Source organism: Protopterus annectens, chromosome 8.part0, assembly GCF_019279795.1.
Source record: "Protopterus annectens isolate FY-2018-M chromosome 8.part0, PAN1.0, whole genome shotgun sequence".
Classification (NCBI taxonomy): Eukaryota; Metazoa; Chordata; order Ceratodontiformes; family Protopteridae; genus Protopterus; species Protopterus annectens.
The window spans coordinates 490633857-490656962 of record NC_056741.1 but is presented as its reverse complement, the minus strand read 5'-3'; positions in this window follow the sequence as shown (position 1 = coordinate 490656962).

Genomic DNA, 23106 nt, shown 5'->3' with positions numbered 1-23106 from the left:
AGAAAGTTCTACAGAGTTTCCATCTCTGTGAATAGGTATAGTATGAAATTTCTTCCAGAGAGTAGGGACAGTGGATTCACTGATTGAGTGGTTAATGAATATAGAGAATGAGTATGCTATGAAGTTGGCAGCAGCTTTTAGGAAGAGAGGTGGCAAGTTGTCAGCAGATGAGCAACAGGGATTGAGTTTGAGGAGATGATTTTTAATGTAGCTGGAAGGTACAGGTTGCAGTGAGAAAGGGCAGCTTTGTAAATGGAGGGTGGCTGGGGATGAGGATTTTATTTGGGTTGGATGTTGGCATGAGTTTGCTGATGATATTTATCAAGTAGGTATTAAAGATGGAGACAGTTTACTTGGGTGAATTGTTTGGACTGGGGTTTGGTGCTGAGGGGTTACTGGGGTGGAAAATTTGGTTGACGGTGTTCCAGAATATTTTGGGATTTTTAAGTTGTGTAGTCATGATGTGTAGTAGAAGTTTTTTGTCAATATTTATGTGCTTTACGGCCAGGTTACATGTTTCTCTATATTTTTGGAGGAGTATGTGTGATTTTGTCTTTATCCAGAGTTTCCATGTGGAGTCTCTGCTTTGGATGAGGGATAGGGTTGATTTGGTGAGCCAGGAGAAGAATGTGATTTGACTCTAACAGTCTTGGGTCCATCCGGGGGGGGGGGGGGTTAGGGTCTTTAGAGTATTAAGGAAGATAGAGTTGAGTTGGAGGACTGCATCATCAAGAGAGAGGTGATAGAGGAACGTCCAGTCAGTGGCAGAAAGGTAGTTGTTGAGAGTCTCAGGGTTGAAGTTGGTTAGTTTATGGCATTCCATGAATATATTAGGATGATGGAGATGGGGGGAGGAACTTTGACTGCATATAAGGGAATGATCACTAATTGAGTCTGGCAGGGATATTGGGTGGTGGTAAAGTTTAGGATGGGAGACAAGAATCCAGTCAAAGATAGAACTGTTGTTTGTGGGTTTGTGAAGAAAGGTGGGGGAGGAGATAAGTCAGGTATAGCCATAAAGGTATATGCTGGTAGATGCAGAGTTAGAGGTGAGGGCTAGCCAACTGATATTAACATCAGCTAGTATGATAGATTTGTAAGATATTTTGTCGAGAGTCCAGTAAAGAATCTGTTCTAGTAAGGGAATGTCATCACCAGGCAGTATATAGATAGCAGATATTGCAAGAACATTATAGGTGTTTAGTTTACAATTAGCCATGATAAGTTCAGCTGGGTGGAAAGAGTGGGATGGGTTAATAAGGGGGGATAAGTTTAGGTGGTCTGAGTACATTATGGCTGCTCCTTCTTTTTGTGTGTTCTATTGAGGCTTAAGATATTATAGCTGGCGGGGACTCTGTCAGTGTTATAATGTTTCAGCCATGTTTCAGAAATAAAGATTATGTCTGGGGAGGTATTGGGCTGTGAAGAATGAAATTCAGTTGTTTTGTTAAGGATGTTGTGTATGTTGAGTAAAAGGAGAAATATTTGAGGTTGGGGTTTGGTCTTTGCAGGAATGTGTAAGTTGTGTTGGTGGGAGTTGATGAGTTGTTGTTAGGGCCTGGGTTGGAATGAATGTCACCTGAGAGTCTAAGATGTTACAAAGGTGGAGTATAAGTGATATAGTGAGGTATGGTGGGAGAGATTTCAGTTTGTGTTTTGATGAGGAAAGGTATTGGGAGGGAGTCTTATTTTGAGTAGAGTGTGTTCAGTGCAGTAGAAGAGAGTAGGTGATATAGGATAGGAGTAGTGTCTGACAGTGTTTGTAGGAAAGGAGGATGTTGGGGAGTTTGGATGAGGGTGGAGATAAGTGTGATAAGAGATGAGGAGAGAGAGGAAAAGAAGGGAGAAGATTGAGGATCACTGTGAAAGGTGTGGCGTAAGATGTGGAGAGTGCAATGTCAGTAAACAAAGTCAATATGTCCTGAAGAAGCTTGAATTCTGCACATATATTTACATATTTTCTCTGTCCAAGAGAAATGCATGCTTTTGCATGCACACATTTACACACACACACACATTTACACACACACACACACACACACACACACACACACACACACACACACACACACACACACACACACACACACACACACACACACACACACACACACACACACACACACGAGACAGAGATGACAGCTCTGAGGGTGAGGATTAGATTCTCACAGCTCTCAAGCTGAAAGTGGAAGCATCTCCAAGGTCCCTTCCATACCTATCCCCAATCATGGTGTTCTCCAACCTTTTTTGTCCATCACTATCCCTGATTGCCCTGATTGTCATGTATGTCCCATATGACTGTGCCTGCTACCTAACCTACTCTACCTACCTGACCTTCTCATTTCTAAGCACCTTCTGCAACATTCTTTATCTAAAAATAAATAAAATAAATAAATGCAATAAAATAAAATAAAAAAATGAAAAATGGGCACCTGTCCCACAAAAAAATGTATGTCCCATACATAGCTCTTCACATTGCTTAGGTTGATTTGGTCCTATCAGCCATGCAACATTATTATGCTATTGTTACCTATCCCTGGTCAGGTGACTCTCAAAAGTAAGGAAATTTTGCATACAATACTACACTTATGTTCTGAAGAAGTGAATAGCTAGGGTGCTGTTCCACCACCCTCCTGCAAATTCCTGTATTCTTTCCCCTGTGTCCTATCCTCTGCTTGACCTCCAACCCTTTTACCACTGTCCTATCAACCCCTTTTTCATTCTTTTATTCTGGTCAAAAAATACAATCACAGACAACACACCTGACCAGAAATGGCAAATCAAAATGCCTTCACTTTCTGCCCTCAGCATTTGCAAGGAGGTGGACATACTGCATCAATGCTGTGTGATAGTGCATGCCGTTTAACGTCCTATGGCAAAATCTGATTTTGTTTTAGCCACAGTAGTATCTTTAGTTTTGTACTGATATGATTAAATTTGCTGCTGTATAGGAATGCACATTAAAAGCACTAGTTTAAAACACTTACTGTAACAGTTCTTAGGCTGAGGGATATAATGACCTAGAAGTTCTATGTGGTGTACTGAGATAATTTTCTTATTTGTAGACTGATGTTTTTGCATACTATCATTGGTTCAATTACTGTTGTTTGTAAAATTATTATTTCAAGAAATGTAATATTCCTATCACGTTTAACTGCAAACGTCTGTATTTCTCTTCATTTACAACTTTTAGTTAACATACCGTTTGAATAGTGCAGCAAGAAAGTGTTTGCAAAAAAAAAAATTCATCCCCAACAGGGAAACTTAGAAAGCCACCCTTATCCTACTTATGTCTTAATGTTGGTTGTCCTCTCCTACCTGTTCTTTCTCTCTATATCAAGAACTTTATTAGACAGCGCATGACACAATAAAAATGAAGAAATAACAGAAACAATACTGTTATAGCATTGGCATCTCAAACAACTTTGAGACACCAGCTTATGAAATCTTCCTTGAGCAACATGTGTAAACAATCCTTTATGTGAATGCCAGTGACTAAAAGCATGAATACAAGCTGCATGGAATACAATGCCTGGCTAAAAGGGCATCAGCCAAGATAAGATAGTGCTCATAAATAATTCCTCTCTTTATCTCTTTATTATTAATATAAATACATTTTTATGTTAAAAATAATTCCTCTAATACCATATTTCCCCGAAAATAAGACCAGGTCTTATACTTTTTCTCCCGCTGAAATATGCATTAGGGCTTATTATCAGGGGATGCCTTATTTACCCTCCCGTACAACAATCTACATTTATTCATTTATTCATGTACACAAATCAACATTTATTCATGTACACAAATTGACATTTATTTGGTACTTTTCCGTTATTGGACAACAGTTCTAGGTATGGCATTAACAGTTGTGTGAAAATTCTACATAAGCAGTGCAACAAACATTTCAACTTCAAAATATCTACACCTTGGCTTACTCAGTTCAATATTTAATGCTTAACAGAAAGTGCAGAAAAATCTCAATATATGTGTATTGGAGGAGGATAATTAAACAGGTGAATAACTGCCACTTTTTGAGTGGTGATGCTTTCTTTATTCCTTACCCAAACCATAAGAGAGGAATGATGGAAAGTCATAAAAATAAAGTCTGGGAACTAGTGGCCTTACTTTGTAATTACCCCTTGATAATGAAACGTTACCTTAATACAATAAAGTAAAAAAACAGACAATATCTTGCTGGCAGCTGAAAGCAGGAGCAATCCATTGTGTTGCCCCAATAATGGAAAAATTATTCAAATACAGTCATGTAATCTTCTTCTGGAACATTGTCATAAGTCTCCAACCCCCGAATTCCATCCGGAATTTCTTGCGACTCCATTTCCTGCAGAACCATTGGCCCCAATCTGTCATGCCTAGCAATAGAGCTCTCCTTAAATGAGCACTGCTTGTACATGTAGCCTGCTCGTAGTGCATTGGCAACACAGCTGTCAGTGATTTTATCCCATGAATTCTTCACCCAAGTCACGACCTCTTGCAGGCTAGGCTTCACAAAGTTTTCATGCTGATTTCTCTCTATTCTATTTTCAATGTAGTCATTGAGTTCCATGCACAAATGGTCCTTGAATGGCTTGTTTATTTGCAATATCAAGAGTCTGGAGATAGGCAGTTATTCCTCCAGGAATCATTATTTGATCTATTCTCCTATATGCTAGGAGTTTCTTAATTTCTTCAGCACAGTGAGTGCTGGCTGAATCCCAGACTAGCAGACCTCTTTCACCACCTCACAAAACAAGTGGCAGCATTACATCAACCCACTTCCTTATAACTGCTTGTGTGCACCAGGCTTTTTCAGTTTCAAGAATGTAAATGCCTGAAACACCTTCACTCTTACCTTTCTTGCCCTTACTAATGATTAGAGGTGAAGTTTTCTTTCCATCTAGATGAATTGCCAAAATACAGGTAACACGTGCACTTTCATAACCAGTGGAGGGCATGTAGATTGACAAGGCACCCCTCTGATCAATTGTTGTTTAAGATCCTTGGCCCATAAGCACTGCAGTTTCATCCATAGCAATCATGTTGGAGAGTTGGTATTTAATAAAGTCAATGCCATCAACAAAGGACTTGAATGCAAGTGCACATTTAATAACTTCAGTATCTTCCAGCTTGAACAGTGTTGTCAATCTTCTTAGAGACAGTTCATATCGCTGAAGGAAGCCATTCAGCCAGTGTTGTGATGCTTTGAATTTCTCTGGGGATATTTCTAATTGCGGTGCCATTGCAAGGGCAAATGCTTGAATATCAGCCCTGCGCACAACCAAAGCCTTAGCTCTCCTGTTAGCAATCCATTCACAGATGATGTCTCCCAGCTCAGGAAATAATGGTTGTTGACCTGATCCACACTTGCACTTATTAGCATTTTCCTTGTCCACCTGTTGACTGAGGTTATCGTACTCTGCTCACCATTTTCAGACCATTCAAAGATCCAACTTCTTCTCTTTGCAGAAAGCCATCAGATTCTTTCCCTGGGATTCCTACATGATTCCTTTCTTGTACTCGTCAGAATAGCTCTTTCTTTTTGCACTCATCTTGTCTGGGGCGGGATAATTGAAGACTTACGAGACAGGAGTGGCAACAAAAATGGCGACAGTAAGAAGACACAATCACACCCATTCATTATCAAGTGTGCATGTTTTACATGTGTTGTCTGTACTTTGATCAATCAAAGTACACTTGCCAGTGTTTATGGGCCAAGGATCTCAAACGCCAAGTGTGAGTGAGGATTAGGGTTACAGTAAGAATCGTGGAGGACTCCAGGGGAAAGAATCTTAAGACTTTCTGCAAATTGAAGAAGTTAGGTGTCTGAATGGTCCAAAAATGGTGAGCAGAGTATGATAACCTCAGTCAACAGGTGTCAATAATATTATTATTTTATAATTCAACACGTCCGTCATGTGTTGTTGATGATCTTAACTGGGGCTTATTTTTGGGGTAGGGCTTATATCATGACCACCCTGGAAAACCATGCTAGGCCTTATTCTCTGGTTAGGTCTTATTTACAGAGAAATACGGTAGTCAAATGTCAGATGTAAAACAGTTATAAGAGTTTGCAGTAGTTTTTAGAGCTGTTAGCTCAGTTTGCTATTAGAGAAATAATAAAATGGAAAGCTCACAGCATCCAGGAACAAGGGTCACACACTGACACACTCTGATGTATTGTAACAGCAGTGAATGGCTCTTCTATTAGAAGTTGCATAAACATGTATTAATTAGTAATTTTCCATTTCTATCAAAGCATTCTTAACCATATGTGTAAAGAATAAAAAATAATGTAAAATACATGATCTGATTTGTAAAATGTGCATATATGATGCAAACATCAAAGAATCAGAAGACGTATATTATTCCGTTTCATACCTTATCTATAGAATGAATAACATGAGCAGATGTTGTGTCCTGTATATACCTGCTGCAGATTTTATATGAAGTTTTTATTAAACTTTGTATTGTTTTGTAAGTTGCAAACATTCATTAATTCTGAATTATTCATCAGTAATAATAGTGTAAATATTAACTGCAGCTGTAACAACAATAAATAGTCTTTCTTATTAGAAAGGTGAAATAATCAGTAAGTAAGAATATATGATGATAAAGCTGAAGCAAGAAATGCTTGCATCTGTACTTGTTACATAAAAATAAAAACTGTCATAGTAGCACTTTTAAAGAACTGCATGTCCAATTTAGGACAGAGTATGTCTGAGAAGGCAGAACTACATCTTTCAAGACTGTATATAAACGCTGCCTTCATCTGTAATCCTTGTCAGATTCATGAGAAATAAACTGTACTGACCCTGAGGTGCCTTGCTTGCTTATCATTTCTTGTTGTTGTAACTGCCTGTATTTTTCCACATAGATGCAGTACTTATTATTATTACAAATACTGTTTGTAATTCTTTCCATCTCTCTCTGTATCCCTCTCTCTCTCTCTCTGGTCACCGCTTCTGCTTCAATAAGTTTTCACTGACCAATCGATAGTGTGTGACATAGGAGTTCCATCGTGGCATGATGAGATAGTGCTCCAGTCTTTAGACTGATTTTTGCATGTTTTTAAGGGTTCTAATTCAGGCATTAGCTAAGTGGTATTGACTGCTTTTAGTACACTGTTGTATGTGCAGCCATTGCCTGCATATTATTCTGAGATATCATTATCCTACTTCTGTTAGAAGCTGCTTGTTCCCTCCCTCCCTTTCCCCCTGTCTATGTATCGCCTCTCTTCTGTGTCATTAGACTTTCTTATAGGTTCATAGGTAGGTACTAGGCTATTGGACTTAGGGCCTATATAAGCCTAGACAAAAAGGTACCCTGGCTTTTGCCACCCAAGAAAATTATTTTCCTGTGCCCCTGTCGGGTAGAGCCACAGAGGTGACCCCCGGGGTGAATTTCCTATTTACCATCCAATCATCAAGATTTTTCTTGAAGAGTGCTAATGAGGAGCTTTGTTTGTGAATATGTTTTTAGAGAGAGAATATCCACATCAGTTGATAAAGGATATAAGAAATTATGGTCGATCACAGTGGGGTGTAAAATACAAACCCTTATTAGGGATGAATGAGGTTAGTGACACCCCCATTACATCCAAGAATGCATTTGAAAGAACATTGGTGATACAGTACTGTCCCCAAGCATCCCAAATTAAAGAGACAGTAGAAAGTAATTGGAATATTTTAAGGATAAACCCTGGTTTATTTCAGATACTGGGGGCTGAGCCACTTTTGATCTATACGATAGGATGGAGTTTGAAGGAGGACTTTATGAAGATGATTATTCAACCTTCCATCGTAAGGGGACCAATAAATGTGGATCCTGCACACAGAGTTCTTAACATTTTAGAGGCTGAATCCTTAATATTGGAAAATTACATTAGTTCACATATAATTTTTGGAAAAGGGAACTGTTCGACAAAATTGGTGGTGTACCTTGCCAAATGTTCAGGGTTCTATGTGGGAAAAATGGAGAGACAGCTTCGTAGAAGAATTTATGAACATAATTATGATATGGCAAAAAGGAATGAAAGTAATGCCCTATATAAACACTCTAGAATTTTCAGCATTTTATAAAAAGGTTTTATTTGACTTTTAGGAAAGTGTAAAGGTTAATCCAAATGGGATTGATTGTAAAATGTTATTAGAATCAAAAGAGGTTAAATGGCAATTGAATGCAACTCTGCAGCCATGTATTAATGAAAATCTTTTCATCCTCCCTCCACTTGTTTTGTGATCAAACAAATTTTAAATGTACCAAAAATGCATTGAAAGGATGGAGAGGTCAAACCATTTATCTTTGGAATATTACTACATTTTTTGGCTGCCTTTACGTTTTCTGATGAATACTGAAAAAAAAGGGTTTATCTTAAATTTTTAGGATGAGTTCAACAAGTACTCTTCCCTTTAAAAGGATGAAGTTTAATTATTTAATTGGTTTTATGTGAAATGGTGTTGGTGTTTTATTATATAAGGCATGTGGTGGCATTTATGATTTGATTCTAATGAAGTCCTGATGTAGTTTAGATGAAAGTGCTTAATCTAAATCATTTTATATTATGTGTTATTATAATAAACCTAATTTTTAAACAAGTTGAACTGTGTACATCTGCTGACAGCTAGCAGACCATTGCACTATGGCTGTTGTGTTTAAGTCGCTGATAAATAAGTTAAGTAGTAGTGGACCTAGGATGGAACCTATTAGGACTCATAAGGATACAGGAAGGAAAGAGGAGACATCATCTTGACATTTCACAGTGTGGGACCTATTAGTGAGGTAACTCAGAAACCAGTTAAATGAAGAGGGTGATGGCTCAAAAAGACATCTTAGAAGAATTTGATGACTCACCATGTCAAATATCTCAAACAGATCCAGAAATATGTCTGAGATTAGAAGACCTGAATTTCTAGTGTGATTTATTATATCTGTGAACCTTACAAGGGTAAATGCTGTGTGATTGGGTCTGAAACCATGTTGTAAGGGAGAAAGGAGGTTACAAAAAGTAACACACATAGTAAGTTGAGAGTGAAAATAGCTTTCCAAGATTTTGGATTAGGGTGAGAGAATGGCGAGTGGTCTACAGTTTGCGAGCTCATTTGATGAGCCACTTTAATGGAGAAATATTATACTTTTTTTTTCTATAAGGTAGGGACTTTTTTTGGTATAGCGGTTTATTAGAATCGATGCAGAATATACAAGGATATCTGCAGTGAGTTTGAGGTATTCAGATGGAGGTTGATCGGGGCAGTAGTTGAATATAGCTTTCCAAGATTTTGGATTAGGGTGAGAGAATGGCGATTGTCTACAGTTTGCGAGCTCATTTGATGAGCCACTTTAATGGAGAAATATTATACTTTTTTTTTCTATAAGGTAGGGACTTTTTTTTGGTATAGCAGTTTATTAGAATCGACGCAGAATATACAAGGATATCTGCAGTGAGTTTGAGGTATTCAGATGGAAGTTGATCGGGGCAGTAATTGTCTTAAGGGTGTGTAGGTAGGCATTTAAATTTAGATGTACTGAATGAGTGTGAAGTTCAGTTGTGACTTCAATGATTGGGGTGAGATGACTGGATTTGTAGTAGTTTTGTTTTTAGGAGGGAGGTTACTGTATTTACAAAACATGAATGTGAAGAAATGGGATGTTATTAGAGGTTTTAAGAAAAGTTAAACCTAACATTTTGTTCTAAGAAACCCACTGTAGATACCAACAGCTTTGCAAGCTTTTGAAGTTTGGAAAATCAATGGAAGTCTTTCAGCAGTTACCCTGGGAGGACACAGAAGAGAAGCAGCAACTATATTTAGGAAGGGGATTTTGATTTGTTTGTAAGACAAGAGGACAGATAAGGAAGGCAGATGTGACAGGTAGAAGAACCCGTAGAGCGCAGTCACAAATACATATTTATAATTAGTTCTTTAAATAATTAAAATATTTAATGACAACTACATAAAAAACAACACATCATTAAGCTTACACTTTTTATTTAAATTTGAAAATCAAATACAAATTATTCAAAATGATATTGCTTGACACAACAGTCAGGGTGCTCACTATATGCCAATCATTACTTGCAGAATTAAGTTTAGCCCCGATAGCACATGTTCACTAACTTACTTGCAGTGGGACATCAATTAAAAACTGAGACTTAACATCTAAAATTTGTTTAGCTTTCCATAAAGTTCAGCAGAATACATCTCGGGGGGGGGGGGGGGGCATGACAGTGAAACATTTGTAATGAAGTGTATTTTTCAACCGAAAAGCTGGTTAAGGTACGGTAAATATAAACAACTAAACCTCAGTGCTGCTGGGATTGGACAATACTACGACTGGTATTTTACTCATGTGAGCATGCTCATTACACATTTGATGAGTTGTGCTACTCAATTATGCTTTCAAACACAATGAGGTTTGAGACAGTCCAGTGAAGTTTAAACAACTGGCCACTATAAGTCACTTTAATGCTGTGATTGCTTTCATACGTTCATATGAGTATACTACCCAAATAAGCACTGGGGGCCTTATAAGCCTAGCTGTGCAACCCAGATGTGATCCATATTACTGACTGCCTCTGTCCATCAGAGACACAGGCACCAGACCACGGGAGAATTTTTGATTACCCATCCCTTGGTCCAAGCTGCACGTAAACAGGGATAGGGAGGAACTCTGCTTCACACAGATGGGGAGCCTGTTCCAGAGAATGGGAATTCTGAGAAACATATCTGTCTCTCTCTAACATATCCTACTTAATGTCACAAGCAAAATTTAGGTCTTTTAATCTAGTAGTTCTGATGCTGTTTGTTTTTCAGATGTGCAAAAGGTTCATCAAAACAGGGTACAGAGATGCCTTGAATGCCAGACAAAAATCACCTCTCAGAAGTCTATATGACAGAGTAAAGAGAGACAGGGCTTTGAGGAGATCAGTGTAGGACATTGTGTTTACTACTTGAATTATTTTTGTAAAGAACCTATGTGGAAGTTCCAGTCGCTACATGTCTCTGGTCAGGTACATACCAAAGGGGGCATTATACTCTATGATGGGTCTGATGAGGAATGAGTACACTGGTATGATGACTTCTCTGGACCTAGACACCATGCCCTTGCTTGTAAGATGAGCAACACAGAAGGATTTTCTTAATACCTTGGACACATGTTGGTTGAAGGCTAGGTTACTATCTACACAAATTCCCATATCCCTTGACTACTGAATCAACCTGTAAGAATGTTTTATTGATGACATAATTACCTGGGTGGTAAACTTCCCAAAAGATACTACAATTCATTTCTTGGTATTGAGTTTTAAGTCATGGCTTTGGCACCAAGCATTTGTGTCTGTTAGACCTTCCGGAAGGGTGTTCTCATCTTTGGGGAATTATTTATTTATTATTTATTTGTTTCTAGTTTGATTACTGGGGAGGTCCAGCGGGCTCAGGGAAGCCATTTTCAGTGGAGGCCCAGGGAGAAAAGCTCTGCATTACATAGTTTAGTTACAGATACAATCATAGTAAAGAAGACACAATTACAATGTCATTTCATGCTAGAGAACAGGAATAAATTCTTTGGTTACATAGTATCTAAATGTTTAGGATGGCAGTGGTAACATAATTGAGAGGGAGAATAAAGACTTAGAAGGAAAAGAGAGAAAAAAGGTGGGATGGGTTATTTATAATACGTACAATTATGTTATTTACAATATGTACATTTATGTCAGGTTAGCTTATACTCAGAGTCATTCAGGAGTTTAAGTGGTGGATTGATTATTAAGCTAGGTGGGGAGAGTGCAGTTGCATTTCCTGTTAGAGGAAAGGTAGGAATGCAACTGAGATTTAAAGTTTTCACAAGTCCTTAGTGAGGAAGGAAGAGAATTCCATTTTTTAGCTAAGGAAAAGGATAATAGAAGCTGACCAGCAGGACGATTGGGTTTGCGGACAGTGATTAGGTTTTGGTGAGTAGATCTTAGAGTTCTCTGAGGGTGCAAGGTTGAAGGATGTTGATTAGTGCTGAGCACTTAGTAAGTTGAAAAATTAGTCTGTGGGCTGTAGTAATTTGAAAATAGTATAGATAGTTGGAGAGTTCAAGCCAATTTAACAAATGAAGGGCAGTACAATGATGGGAGGAGAATTTGGCTTTGGTTGCAAATTCATTGACTGCTCCCAGTCTGCAATCATCTGTGAACCTGATTAGCCAGAGACCCATGACACCGGCTTTGACAGTTATTTATTTATTTTGCATTTGTTGACCGGGTTTGTCTGACTGAGTTAAGTAGCCCTTTTTCAGTGGAGGCCGGGGAGAAAAGCTCCATGTGTTCTACAGATTCTAATTTACAAAAATGAGTAAACAATCAACAACTGGTTTACAGAAATATTCAAAGCAACATATACATAAAAAACAAGGATTTGCTACAGTAAACTAATCATTATGTCTGTCAGATTTAGAATCCTACATCATTCAGAAGGACTAACAATAGTTTTGTCACCAGACGTAAAATCTTACATTATGCAGATAAGAATTATGTAATGTGCTTAGGATACAGAAGTTAATGTGAGACAAGGTCTAGAGAGTTAAAGAAAGTTACACAGGTTGGGAGCAGATAGAGGTGTACAGTTAGGGTTGATAGGCTGTTTAAGGGGTGTGGGTATGGGGGCAGGTCCATTGGCTTAACAGGAATTCTTTAGTGGCTAGCTTGAATTGACTAAGTTGCTTGAGTGATCTAGTGGGAGTTTGTTCCATGCCTCGGAAGGATTATAGCTATAGAGAATACATCCTTTCTTAGTTTTTGGTTTGTAGATTTGTAGCAGATCTAGGTTGGAGCTCCGGAGGGATCTAGTAGGTGAATAGTGGGAGATGACAGATGATAGGGTAGGACAGTAAGAAGGCTGATAAAGGATAGAGTGGATGATCTGGAGCTGAGGGAGAAGAACCTGGTGAGGTAGTTCAATCCATTTAAGGTGTTTGCATGAGAGACAGTGATATGACTTGTAAGTTTGATGTGCTGCAAATTTGGCTATCTTGTTGTAGGTAGATTCAAGCTTGGCAAGGAGTGTGGAGTTGAGGCAAGTAAGAATTTGTGAGCCATAAAACAGACTGGGTAGGAGGTAGGCATAAGACAGAGTTACTTTAGCTTCATTGGTGAGAAACTTTTTGTTGTGGTAGAGGAGCCCTAGTTTCTGATGAGTTTTCTTGATACTGTTGTTAATACGTAGATTGAATTTAAGTTGGTCAGCAATGATGACACCAAGGAGTTTAATGCTAGTTTCCACCTCAATGTGTGTGTTACTGAGGGACAGGATTGATGATACCAAGGAGCTTAGTGCTAGTTTCCACCTCGACGTGTGTGTTACTGGGGCAGGATTGTGAAAGTGGATTTAATGTGGTTGTAGTTTTTAGGAAGAAAAAGCAGTAGCTTAGTTTTTTAGGGGATTAAGGATAAGCTAGTTATCAGAGAGCCAGTTTTCTACTGAGTTAAAAGAAGTCTGTATTGTAGAGATGAGTTTGGAGAAAGAGTCAGCAATAGTGATGACAGTAGAGTCATCAGCGTATTGGACCAATAATGACAGGAAGAATAAAGAAGATTAGTGAAGATGTTGAAAAGTAGTGGACCAAGGATGGACACCTGAGGAACACCCATTTTAACTGGGAGAGGAGGGGAGAGTGCAGATTGCCACTTCACTGATTGAGATCTGTCAGTGAGGTAGCTGGAAAACAATGAAGGAGAGGGTGACAGACGGTGTCAAAAGCTTTAGAGAGATCTAAGAATAGGCAGGAGACAAGTTTGTTGTTATCTCTGGCAAGGGATTTAGTATTAAGGAATGATAGTAGGGCAGTAGTAGTACTATGCTTTGGTCTAAAGCCATCTTGAGTAGGTAGTGCATAATTTGTTTATGTATACATTTTTCTAGAACTTTAGAGATAGAACGGCAATTGGTCTAAAATTACTGATGTCTGAAGAGTTACCTCCTTTATGTACCGGTAGACTGAATAATTGTTTCCATATGGAAGGGACTTTGGACTCTGAAATGGAGTGGTTGATTAAGATATGTCTGGTGCTGAGCACCAACTGCACCTCATGTTAAATGGAAGTATACAGCTTATGGCAAAATACTTTGAATTTCTGCCTTCAGGTACATTACTGTGCTGCCCTTTGCACTACTGTGCTTAGCTATGGATTGTCAGGCTAATCTTTTGTTGAACAAACTGAAGAGTTGAATGTATAGCATACAGTTGTCATGAGGGTAATAAACAGTAACACATATACATTCTCCTTTTTTTCAATCTGGTTTCATATTTGCACTTTGGGGAGTAGGAGTTCTTATGTGTTATGGTCCGATAATACTCAGGTCTGTAGATATTTCATGGAATAATGTCAAGGTTCAAGTACAGCTGTATGCCAAAGTGGTTTTTAAATGTTTGGTATGGCTCTTGTGAGTGTAACTGTTGGATACACCTTTCCTTAACACACTGTAATCCTGTTGCTGTATTAAAGTGCTGCTCCCTGTTGTGAAGACGGTCTTATAGTGATCTTGCCTGAATAATTATGATGCTAAAGCAAACAGTAACATAACACAAATATGTGCATAAATGAACCATAAACATATGGATTTTAAAAATAAAAAAGACATAAAAATTTGTATTTTAACCATTTGGATGGTGCAGTGGTGCAGCAGTAGCATTGTCACCTTACAGCAAGAGGTTCTCCAGTTCAATTCTCAGCTGGATTGCCTTCTGTGTAGAGTCTGCGTTTCCTCTCTGCGTTCATGTGGGTTTCCTCCATGTGCTCTGGTTTCCTTCCACATTACAAAGGCATATATCTGGAGCATTTCTCCCTGGGCATCCACTGAAAATTGGCATTGTTCCAAGTCGGACTTTCCTGGTTAACAAATGTTAAATAAATGAGCGTCTTACTATGACTACATCTGTATTCCTGTCACCAACTATCCATCTTTTTACAACCCTTTTATGTCATCTAATATCCAGCCAGTTTCCATAAGCCATGTATCCATTGGCAATAACATGCTTGCTCCCTCATGTGTTTCACAATACAGGTGTAGCAAACATATCAATATTGAAGAACTGCAACTGCCATGACAAATGTGTAAATTATGACACCTGAAACATGATCATAAGACATATCTGTTCTATATTCTCGTAGACTCAGGCATAGTTGTTATGTGTGTACTACTTATTTTTGCAAAGGTCAGCATGGAGCACCACAGACTACTCCTAATTCCCATTCTAAGTTCAACACCTCAAGATAAGATTGTGCATGCATTAATACTCTACCATCAGCAGCTCAAAGGAGCTTGTCAGCACTGCACTTCAGGGAGAGAGTTAAAAAAATTGCAACAAAGCATTATGTAAGCAGGTGGTACATTTTCTATATATCCATTCATCCCTCCATCCATCCATCCATCCATCCATCCATCCATCCATCCATCCATCCATCCATCTATCCATCAGCAATCCCTTTTTCCCATATTACTGCAATTTTGAAACCAAGATATCTGCATTTCACAGTGATGTTGACTCAGTTAATTCATTCTGTTAATGTATGCCTGTACTGCAACAGGTACTCTTGCAACTTTGTTACAATGGTGTGTAGCCTTTTTACACATAATCCATCACTGTTATTTAAAAGTGCAGGTCATATTTAGGAAGTGTCTGTATTGTCAATGCACATTGTGCAAGCATGAGACAAGACAACTAACAGTGACACTATACATGTTTATTATTTGCTTGCAATCATCCCCAAATGAACTGGAATGCATGCTTGATTGCTAATCCACTGTTTCAAAATTGTGCTTGTAAATTATACCCCATACAATGAAACAGCTAGATGTCCCTCACAGTACTGCAATGTGCATGAATAATGGTATATAAATCTTAGAAGATAAGTATATCATTTCATGATACAAGCATAGTGCTGCTATGTGGCCTGTTTGCTCACATGCATTTGTCCCAAAACCTGTGATGCACAGTACCACATGTTCCAAACAGTGAAGTTTTACTAATTAAAAATATGCACTTCCACATCACTAAAGTCAGACATCTCCTGTGGCACTTATGTTTCATACTGCATTCTCTAGACTGGTAAGAGGTTCAAGTCTCAGAGTGATGAACGTGTGTGTGTGTGTGTGTGTGTGTGTGTGTGTGTGTGTGTGTGTGTGTGTGTGTGTGTGTGTGTGTGTGTGTGTGTATGCAACTATATAATACCTCAGCATCAAACATGCTATGCCCACTTCCACTCAGGAGAATAAATTTTACTTTCGATATGGCTCCCTCTGTACTTTATCAAACTTTTAACACAAACATCCTCTCTGCAACACACTGATGAGGTCATCATGTCAAAAGTAATTCTTTCCCCTTAACAGACTTATCCTGTGGCACTTGCAGCTAATGTCATGGTCGTTAGATTGAGTAAATAGATAGGTACATATAGCTTCCTGAACAGACATGCAGTACCAGCTTCCAGGCAGGGGAAAATATAACCTGGGCAAATAATTCACCCTCCTCTTATCCCACGTTTAACACAAACATCTTCTCAGCCAACACACTGATGGGATCATCCTTTCTTAAGTGCATTCTTTCCCCTTAAGAGTCAGACTTTTCATGGCACATGCACCTAATACTGTGTTCTCTAGATTGTGTGACTAGATAGGTAGGAGGTGCAAACCTCACACTGGTAAACTTGTGTGTGTGTGTGTGTGTGTGTGTGTGTGTGTGTGTGTGTGTGTGTGTGTGCACGTGTGGTTTGATGTCTGATATGGTTAGCATCCTGAACAGACATACTGTATCAGCTTCAAGACAAGGGAAGATTTTAACATGGATGAGGATGCCTCAATCCCCTTATCCCATTTTTACCATAAACATCTTCTGTGCAACTCACTAATGTGGTCATCATGTCAAAAGTCCACTCTCTCCTCTTACTGGTCATACTTCTCCTGAGGTACTTGTGGATAATTCTGTGTTCTATATAATGCATAATTAGATAGGTAGAGATTCAGTTCAAACTTTGGATAAATAATGTGACTGTGTGTACCGTCATGTACAATTGTATCCTTGGCAACACCCTTATGTAAACTTTCACTTAGGAGACATGTATTCATGGCAAGAGGGCTACCCTATGAATATATATTTCCCCCAGGCAATACCCAGCTTTGGAAACACAATGGTTATATCACGCTATTAAAGCATTGCAGTATTGTCTTGTGGTGCTGGCTGTTAGTAGTATGTTCTCTAGACTGCATAAGTACAGAGAGAGGAGCTTTGAATTCAGCAATGACTGACTAGTGTGCATAATGTGGTTACCTGTGGTGGTAAGTAAAGAGGGCTTCCAATACCCGTGCAGTGTTACTATGCACGTCATACCATTTTAGAAGGTCATCAACATAGTAAAGAACAGTGATGTTATCCATGCAAATGTACGTCACAATTGCAAAACAGCATTTTATATGGCACGTGTGATTCTGGCCTTGTTCTGTACCTTGTGATCTTAGGAAGTTTGTTCAAATCCAGTCATTACTCCTTAGACTCAATTGTTTCAGTATGACTGTGAATGTTCATGTAGGTAGCAATGTTGTCATCCACCTATCTGATATGTACATGTATGGCTGGGTATTCTTATTATAAAATGTTATGCTCATTTTTCACAAAGATATGCTTTATTGGATAATGATGATAGCATGGGATGAGAGTTGGCTTTCCCATTAGAACTACTAAGGCTTTTCCTGTGGCGTGAAGACATCAGACAATGTTCTGCATGCTATTGCCTTAGTAATGCATGTGTTGAAATCTGTGATTATGCACACATTGTGCATGATTGCCATTCTGCTGTTACACTGACAAATGAGTTACACATCACATGTGTTTGGTTATATCTAGCGTAAGATAATGCTGTGTGAGAAAGAGACCTATAGCAACAATCTTTTAAAGAAATTACAGGCAAACATATCCCTTGCAGCAATAATGTGATGTCATGGCTTCAAAGGCCCAAATACCCACAATTTTAGCAAGACGTACCATGGCATGTTCATTCTTCACAATATCATGTAGCTTCTGTTGTCACATAGACAGGTATTCAAACCACATATTGACTGGTTGTCTGTATCATGTGTTCTGATGTGGTTATGCATGAAGAACATCCAAAACTATTACAATATGTACAATTACAGTCAAAGGAACCTCCCTCATCACTTTTATCTCATAGAAATTGTTTGCAACAGCGGGGTTACATAGCTTGTTGTTCAATTCCAGCGAAGGGCAACATTCTATTGATGTACTGATGTTACAAAAAACAATACTGCATGAATTTATCAATTTGTACTTTGGAGAAAGAAATATAAACTCATTCTGTAATATCCTGCCAGTGCAAAAATTGTTCTGCAATTGTTATGGTATGAGTGCTCCTATGTTACATGCATTCAGTCATGATTTGTATAACATCTACACAGATGGTGTGTGCTTCAGTTCTTGGACAATGTTGCACAAAACAACAGGAACAGCTTCCTTGAGTGAGAAACATTGATACTGGGCTGCTTACAGTTGTGTGAACATTAACATACATAGTTACTGCCTTGTCATCATTCTGACAGAATCATATTACGCAAATTATCCTCAAATGTCCTTTATTACTTCACACTTCAATTTCATTTATTTGTGACAACATCCATTGCTATGTCATGTGGCAGATGCAGTCAATACACACCACTGTAAGAATGTGTGGTATGATAGGCAGGGGTGTGAATCTGGAAACATCTATCTGTCAGATAAGTGTGTCAGGCAGGAGTGGCTTAGACAAAGGAAGTATTTATGGCACAGTCAGAGGGCAATATTTCTAAGGCATCATCTTCCAAGGTAGAGGATCTATACCCATTACAATATGGAAGTATTGTAAGCCGTTCAAGTGTGTTCATCAAGACACACAACTTATGCCTGTTTCTGTGGTAACACAGGCTGATATGCATCTTTGTAATATCTGGCCTGGCATGTATTCAGTCTGAGAATGAATATGTCATTGATAGTTCACAGGCATTACTTAATTGCCAAATAAGAATGCACTGTATTGCACATCTTCCTCCAAAAAACAGTGTATTACTGTAATTGATTTCTTTACACTGTACAGTTTTATAGGGCACAGGGACTAACATAACATTTCTTGCTGTTTGACATGATGCAAGATCATCATAAAGTGTGATTGGACCTGTGTTAAGACACTTTCTTGTGTGTTTGTTTACACACCATTATGGCAGGGTTTGCTGTAATTTCTTGTGAGCATGCTCTGTATAATCATGTAGTAGATGCACTTTATTTATGAATGGAGACCTTGAACTACTGCAATGTCATCAGATCTGTGTTGTCATTTGTGACTTTGTACATGAATATAAAACACAAGCTTGTCTAATACATGTGTCAAGGTAATATATCCCCCTATCTACGGCTGTCAAATGACAACAAATGGTAAAACATGTCCCTTTTACTCATGCACGACACAACAGCTGCATGGCTCATTCCTTATTTATACAGAATGAAGTGGAAAATACAGTGTTACAGACAATTATCACATATACACTCCTTGTATATACAGTACATGTCATATTTACATACTGCAGTGTATGTGAATGTATACACTAGACAATCTTGATGTACTGAAATTTCGAATTTCAGTACATCGAGATCGAATAGTAGTAAGTACAGTTACCCAAAACTGCACTATGTAGAATCTGCAAATGTCAAATTCGCCAGTATCGTGGTGTCGTGTCCATGACGTGTGGTGCGGTTTGTGGATTTATCTGGGGTTTCAGGAAAGTGTTGTGTGCTTGAGTATATTGGGGAGGGATTTTAGTGTGTGTGAGTGTGTGCGGTGGTGTTTTTTGTGTGTTTGTGTGTTTAGTGTGACCTTGGAGTTAGAATATATAAGTAGGGGGGGGTGCAGCCCCCCACATGGCGGGTGCAGCGGAGCTTGCCCCCTGCTTATAGGTAGGTTAGGTGTGTTTGTGTGTTGCTATGTTTGTTTAGTTAGGTAGGTGTATGTGTGTGTGTGTGTGTGTGTGTGTGTGTGTGTGTGTGTGTGTGTGTGTGTGTGTGTGTGTGTGTGTGTGTGTGTGTGTGTGTGTGAATAGTCACGGTTGTGGTATTCGTGATTATGGGTTTTCGTGTATGTGGGTTTTCCACTATTCAGGGGTTCGACTAATTAGGTGGAGATTTTGGACTGGCTGCTAGACATCAGCACTGGTACCTGGAGACCATCCTTGTGCATGTAGAAGAGGTGCATGGATGCCTGACACTGCCTACTGTGCCGCCTGAGGTAGAACCCAGCAGAGAGGGCAGTTACAATGCTGATGTCTTCTGTCTAGGTCCTGTCTAAGGCAGCATGAAAAGTAACTGGGACATCAGCATATACCCACTCCAACTCAAGTCATAGTCTTCCCCTACCTTCTGTGTCACCACCCTCCATTGTTTGAAATGCAGTCCTCCACATCATCACTTGGTCTCTTTCTGTTTATATGTATATCTAGCCATTGTCAACTCAAACTCACCCCCCGCATTATGACAGAACCTCCTCTGATGTTTTTTATGTTTTATGTTTGCTTGTATTTCCCAGCTTCCATTCTTATAAAAAAGTTTCAGTTCCTTTATTCCCTTAACATCCTTCCACAGTAACCCTTCCTGAAAATTGGTCACCTATCAGGCAAAAAGATTCCTTTATTTCTCTCTTTAGATATTTAGAGCAGTTACTTTTTAGTGCATATATTATTTACATTACTTATAGTTTGTAGTGCAGAAATTTGATAGATTTGTCATTTGGAACTGGACTTCAGCTGACATTTTCATATTCTAATAGGCACAAGACAAGACAAGTGTACACTGCAAAGTCCAACAAGGTTTAATAGCTGAGTAAAACAAGCTTACAGCAATCAGTAGTCCGGTGCACACTCCGGTAACTGCCAAGCAATAAAAAGTTAAAAACGATCTGGCTGTACAGAATCCAAGTCACAAAGTGTAAAGCGCTTTTCGTTAGAAAACACTTCTCCTAACTTCTTCAGACAATAGTGCTCAGAAGGAAAAAACAAGTTTAAGTACTATCCTAGTGACTCATACTTGTTAATACAATTAAGCCAATTAAGCACAGTCACATCATTTAAAGGTGTAATCCTAAAATACTGAAGTCAAACAGTTTGTTTTTTGTTAAGTCATTAGGTAAAATGAGTGCCTTAGTTTTATAAAAAAACAAACTCAAAGTTCTGTTGTCTTATAACAGAACATATAGTAAATTAAATAGTATTAATTAAAATCATAGTTAGTTCACTTTACTTATAACTAATGTTCAGGGACCCGTGGAAGTAGTAATCTTTTCATAAAAAACTGTGTTGTGTAATGTTTCTTTTAACCTATAAAAGGTGGGTGTAACTTAACAATTGTAACCTCCCTAGGGCTAATGAGCATCTATTATTTAACCATCCAACAAAAATAGTGTGTGTGCAGCTACTATCTCTTAAGGCTCTTTAATTTCAGCACACATAGAATAGAAGTAATTTCATTCAAGCCCGGTGGGAAGCATGCATTGAGTCTAAGCTGCCACAAAAGTTCCAATTTCTCCAACATAAGTGTAGACGCCTCTCCTCTACTATTCATCTCAATTGAGTTGATGGCCTTAAATTTGTAACTGTGGTTAGAGTTTTCAGTGCAGTGTCTAGCTAGTGGGCTCTCCATTTTCTTTTTGTTAATGTAATAAACATGTTCGTAAATCCTTTCCTTAAACTCACGGTCAGTCTTGCCTACGTAAAAACTAGGGCAGCACTGACATAATGCTACATAGACTAAGGCTTTGGAGTTACAGTTAAACTTATTCTTCAGGAAATAGTCTCACCCCCTAATAATGAATTTTGACCCTGTAGCAATGTGTCGACATTGGTTACATGCCTCACATTTAGACGTCCCTGGGGTGCCTCTAAAAGTGTTGTTACTACTTTCAGTAAGTTTTTTTTAGGTTCCTTCCTTTTCTCCAGGTGACCAGCGGTTTGTCTCCCAACTTTCCTTGTATATCCTTATCAGACAGTAACAACTGCCAGTTTTTGCCCAGTATTGTGATCAGGGCTTCATAATCTAAAGATCACGAATCTCAAACAATTTTGCTCCCTTTGTGGTCCAGTACTATTCCTAACTACGGGGTTACTCAGTTCTATCTCTACTGAGACGTTGGTTTCAAAAGTGTGAGCTGCTGCCCATTCTTTGGAGAGGATGGGACTGAAGTGGCCAGAGGCCCTTTTACTACTCACCTCCCTTATAAGGTCAGCAATCAACTCAATGGGGTACCCCCTCTTGAGGAACATGGACTTCAAGAGTTCACATTCCTCAAAGAAGTGGTCATCCTCCATAGTCATCCTGGCCGCTCATACCAGTTGGCCCTTCACTACACTCCTCTTCTGGTGCAGCAGGTGAAAACTAGTGTAATGTAAGAATGAGTTAGAGTAAGTACTCTTTCGGAAAATCCTTGCTAGATATTTTTTCTGGGCTCTATCTTTAGATAGTTCAACATCCAAGAAGTTCATAGAATCTATGTGTAAGTTACTATTAAACCTGAGAAAGATGGTGGACCTATTAATATTCTATATATTTTCTACTAAAACATCAAAGTTTTTACATTATGGTTTGTGTGTGAAATAGTTTTTTGTTAAGATGATCCGTTTCCAATATTTAACCATTGTCTTCCATCATTGGGAAGCTTGTTCTAGATGGAAGGAACCAATCTGGAAAACACTGTTTCACCTAGCAGAGGTTTTGGTCTGATGAATGTTAATCTTTTTTGAATCCTCCCTGAGATCACAGGTTTGATGCCTGATGAATAATTTCTTTTTTAATGAGGACATTGACAAACTTTGATTATCTTGACCACTTGTGTACTAAGAAGTATTGTTACTCTATTACTTGTTGGTAACTAGTTAAAACATTCCAATAGTAAACAACGATGGGTGCAATTATCAGCCAGCAAAACAAAGCTGGCAATGTTTTATTTATCTCTGTTGTATCTTTTATGAATTTGTACCAGAGCAGAAAGTGAGTAAAGGTAGCCAAAAATCCATTTTGGTAGGAGGATGTATTTTGCTAAAGAGTACT